This window comes from Eulemur rufifrons, chromosome 15 (assembly GCF_041146395.1).
Source record: "Eulemur rufifrons isolate Redbay chromosome 15, OSU_ERuf_1, whole genome shotgun sequence".
NCBI classification, from domain to species: domain Eukaryota; kingdom Metazoa; phylum Chordata; class Mammalia; order Primates; family Lemuridae; genus Eulemur; species Eulemur rufifrons.
The window spans coordinates 74,133,129-74,138,455 of NC_090997.1; positions in this window are offsets into that span (position 1 = coordinate 74,133,129).

Below are 5,327 nucleotides of genomic sequence, written 5' to 3' on the forward strand. Positions count from 1 at the left end.
AAACAAGTAAGCACTACTCTACTTAAAACAGTAAGTTCAAAGTTTTATTGTGAAGTTGAATTCCCAATAAATTGAAATTATTAATGAACTCATTAATAAATTTTATCAAGAACATGCATGTTTCTAGTTTTATAAAAAAAAGTTCCCTGGGAAGTTTCACAAGATCTTAGAGGTATGGGACAATGCATTCCCAGTCTACCATTCTGTAGATATCCTGGAATAGATTTATTTTTATTTAGAAAAGCTGCCTTTTAAAAAATCAGCTTAAGTTCAGTTTACTTACACTTATATTCAGTAAGTATAAATCTTATAACAACAGTGTTTGATGACATTTAATTATATGCTTCTTTTATTTTAATCCTTATTGGAGGCCTGTTGGTTTTCATTTTCTTTTCATAAGAAAGAGATGGTTATGATCACTCTGTTACTGCACCTACTTTGACTCAGGTTCTAAGTACCATAAACTAAAGTCTTATTTTTTCCTCTTAAATTGAGAGAAATAAACTCTGATAAATTTTTTTGAGGTTTATTCAATGATTTGATGCAGATTTTTACAAACAAACTAGTTGTGTTGCATATTCACTGTTGGAAGGCCCATTTCTTAAGTTAATTCTTTCATAATATGAATAAAAATATTGTGTATAATAGACTGAGACCCATAGGGCCCTTCCCTGGGGGTTGGGAGATAGAGAAGGTAAAATATTCATTCACCTGGAGTTAGTTCCTAACTTGCAGTGCCATGTTACAGTTACAATCAGTTTAAAGTGAATGAATAGTGGGGGGAAATTAAGTAATTGCTATATCAGCTTCATCAAGTAGGATTCATGAAATGTCCACACATGAATAGCATAATGAAATGTGCAGAATAAATTAAGTGTATGTTTCTACCCTTTTGGCAATTAGGATACGATCTAACTGAATGTCAAGCCATGTTTCTATCGTAAATCTAATATCTAGTGGTTTTAATAATTCAAGATTAGTTTAAATTGCAACCTGAGCCATATTTATTTATTTACTAAGCTATACTACTTACTTAATATGATGGTAGTTAAGAATGTTTTACTGTCCTTCTTTCATTGTGTGCTATAAAATCACATTTAAACTTACTGTAAATAAGATTAGTTTTGGTGAAACATAAATATTGATATAAACTGGGCTATCCTGGTCCACGCTTTAAAAATACTAATTCATATAAGTTCAATTTCATATTATCTATTGTTAATGCAACTGATACAACATTATTTAGATATTTCAAAGGCTGTATTAGATCAGAATATAAATAATGAAGTGAATTATGTCTTTATTTTTAACATTTCTAGAGCAGTAGTTTTTTAACTTTTTTGTTTGTTATGGGTTCATTTGGGAATCTGTTAAAAGCTACTAACTCTCTCACCAGAAAGATACTCATACAACCTGAGGGGCTTCAAAATCTTTTGAACCCAATTCATGAAACTTAAGTGAAAACCCCTGATATGAACTCTTTTTTTAATTTGCCATTTTATAAAGACTTCTTCTCATCAACAATTTTAATGAACTCAGGAAACATTTAAGAGATTATGTACATATTTGATATATGTTATTATATATTATCAAGATATGGATAAATACATACAAGTGTGTGTGTGCACATGTGTGTGTGTGTGTGTGTGTATAATGCATGATATGAGAAGCTTGGAGTAGAGTTGGATGGTTAAAACAAACTAGAAATCTATTAAGGAGATTAAATGATGCATATAGTTACCTTCAATATAGTATGGAATGATAAGGAGTATACAGGAAGTAATAATAAAGTCATAAGGAAATTTATGGGAAGGATTAGTTATCTCTTCATGGGTTGATCACACAATATATGAAGGCCTAGTATATGGTAGGATTTCCATAGCTAGAGATTGGAGAAAAGAGCATCCCAGGTGAAGAAATAATAGAAGTATCAAGGTGAAAATTAAAGAGCATGTACATGAGACAATGAAGAGTCCAACTGATGGGCAAGTAGGGGAGACTTGGGAGGTGACATAGGGAGTGGAAGGAGTAGAAGTCTGGTTCATGGGTGGACTTGAGCCCCTTAGAAGGAGTTTGGACCTTACAGGATAGGATATGCATCTCTGTAGAAGTTAATTAGCGAGGTACATGACCTAATACACCACAGTAAAATAAGAAACAACATCATGTGAGAGTGAGTGCCTGAGATTTGGAGCAGCCCTGTGGGAAATGTGAGGACAAAGCAGCAATAAATTAAAGGATTGCTCAGTTTTTTCAGAGACTTTGGTGAAATTAGGTGGTATGCATTTGTAAGAGAACCAATTACTTCTCCATCACTACCCAACTTTCTAAGAATTGAAATAAAAAGGCATAAAATGGGAGTTTCTTTGTTCATAAATTGAACAAAACTAAGGGTTTGTGAGAGCTCTAAGGTGTCTGTGAGAATAAAATGTCTGAGCACAGGTAGGTGTGGGTGGAAGGAGTGACGTCAGAATGGGAAGGGGTAGTTAGATGATTGGAATGCCACTGCAAACATTTGAGAATAAGGAGGTGGGTACAGCAGAAGTGAGACAATGAAAAAGGCAGGAGGTGAGGTGGTTGTGGGGAGAGACAAATACAGAAGTCTGAATCTTGGGGAGGAACATTTCCTGGATAACTCAAAAGTCCTTGATTCACCACCAAATTGGGTAGAGTGTTCGGTTGTTGATAAGGATAGGAATCAGTAGAACCCAGCTGTTAGAAGAACCATCATTGTGCATTTTGGCTTTATTAAAGATGCTTAGAAATAAGGGAAATAGAAACAAGAGGAACACAGTGAGGAGAGAGCAAGATTGTCCCGGTGATTGTACATGATGGTGAGAATTTGGGGAGAGTTTAGTTTAAGCAGATGAATGACAATAGAAAGGAAGGATGGTTAAGGAAAGTCTAGAGTCAGTTGGGTGGTGGGGATGATTTGAGAGAAATAGAAATGTTTGTTTAATGAATATGTGAATTTAATGATTCTCAACAGAGAGGTAGGCTTCAGGTAAAGCACTTTTCTCAATTTTGGCGACACTGCCATTTTGGACTGGAAAATTCTTTGTTGTGAGGGGCCATTCTGTGCATTATAGGTTGTTTAGTAATGCCACTGGCCTCTACACACTAGATGCCGTAGCATACCCATACTTGTGACAATGAAAAATATCTCTAGACTTGGTCAAATTGTAAAATAGATCTATTGTTGAGATCCACTGAGCTAAAGAAAGGAGCCGGGATTAGCTCTTAGAAATAACAGGATATTTTCCTCATAACACAGTTTGAACTGTCCAGAGGGCAGCAGCAAAGATCATGAAGGGAAAGATGAGCCTTGAGCCTGGCTGCTGCAGACCTGTGAGAGTCAGGCACTGTACACTGTGGCCCTGTGCCAAAATCATCTGGAGATTTCTAAAAGGTCAACACCAGCATCCCTTCCCCCATCCCCTTGAACTATGGAAGTAGAATCTTCAGGGAGGCAACCTAGCTTTCTAGACATTTTGGAAACTCTCTAGATGATTTAGGTGTGTTTTCATGCCAGAAGTAAATGAGAACGGGTGGTGGATTAGTGGCTGTGAACTCATGGGGAAAAAGACAAGAAGGAAGAATAAGAAGTTTGGGAAGTAGGCTCAGACGTACATTAGGAAAGAGGGGTGCCTAGTGAGCATTTGTGGGGGTATCGACCAGATAGGCAATGTTGAATCTAGACTTATTTGAAAGCTACTTTTTGCGGTCAATTATGTGTTCAACCAAGCCTTTAGCATTCTTGGCTGTTTTGCTCAGTTTAGTGTGAGCCAGGTGGCGTTCATCGTTCATCTAAGACTCAGTGAATGTCACCTTTCCTTTAATGCCAGTAACGACTGCTGATGACTATTTGACACTTTTAATTTGTCTTCTCCCAAATGTGTGTCTGCTAAAATGTGCCTTTAGTGTATGTTTCTTTTTGAAAGGTCTTAATTAAGAAAGACTTGGAAAATGAATGCATATTCATTGTGGGATAGACATAAAATTGTTGACACGAAGGGCAAACACTTTTTCCTGAATGTAGAAGTCTTAGGTCAAATTATGAGTTTTTCATTCAATAAAATATTAAGAGTTAAGAATAATATTGTAAATTCAAAAAATCATTTTTTTAGAATTTAGAAACTTTTCCTTATTCCTAAGGGTGCACTTACACAAACACACACCCTCATAATCACTGTCCTTCAGGAACTTCCAATTAAGAAATTCTTAAATCCTAGCACTCTGGGAGGCCGAGGTGGGGGAATCACATGAGGTCAGAAGTTCGAGACCAGCCTGAGCAAGAGTGAGACCTCCATCTCTACTAAAAATAGAAAAAAGTAGCTGAGTGTGGTGGCAAACACCCGTAGTCCCAGCTACTTGGGAGGCTGAGACAGGAGGATCACTTGAACCCAGGATTTTGAGGTTGCTGTGAGCTAGACTGAAGCCACGGCACTCTAACCCCAGGGTGACAGAGTGAGACTCTATCTCAAAAGAAAAAAAAAAAAGAAAGAAATTCTTAAGCTATTAATATTTTTATATGTTCCCCCAAACCCGAGGATGTCCAACAAACATTTTAATATTTGATATCCTGATTCACCAGAAGGCATAGATATTGCCCAGGAAGTATAGTGAAACAGCAGAGATTTATCTTTTAAGTTATCCTATCTGCTGCATAATTTCTCTTGATCCAACTTGATTTCTTTGGGTGACAGTCTTTTGGTTAACTCTAATTTGCATGCCTGGAGAAAGGGGATTAAATTATATGACTTTTTGAAGATGCTTTTAGCTTGATGGTTTTATGATTAAATCTTGCATTTTAAAATTGCCTTTCCCTGGAAGAATCAGGCTAGAATGTGCTTTTCCAGCTTTATATTTGTATAGAGAGCAATTCAGTGATCACCTTATGTATTTTTTCTCTAAGACAGGACAAAATAGCAATAAGACAATACAGGCAAAAACAAACAAACAGACAAACAAAAACACTTAATAAACTTGGAACTAAATGCAGATGAAGCTTTTCTTATTTACAGTTATATGCAATTCTCCAAAGATGTGCTTGGGTCCTCTGGAAGTCAAAGTGAGTAGAAAGATGTCTGTTTGTGTATGTGTGTGTGGAGTGGGTGTAGGATGGGGGCAAGAGGGAGAATAAAAATGATACTCTTCATGGTAGTTAACTTAGGTGTTCTGGATATATGTGAGAAGAGGAACAGGTTTACTTAGAATACACTCTTCATTTCTCAGTACTTTGTTCTTCTGGATGTGGTAGATTTTCAAGAGATTAATGGGTAATCTGCAGTGCTCAGGGTGAAAAGCAGGAGTCTTCCATCTGTATG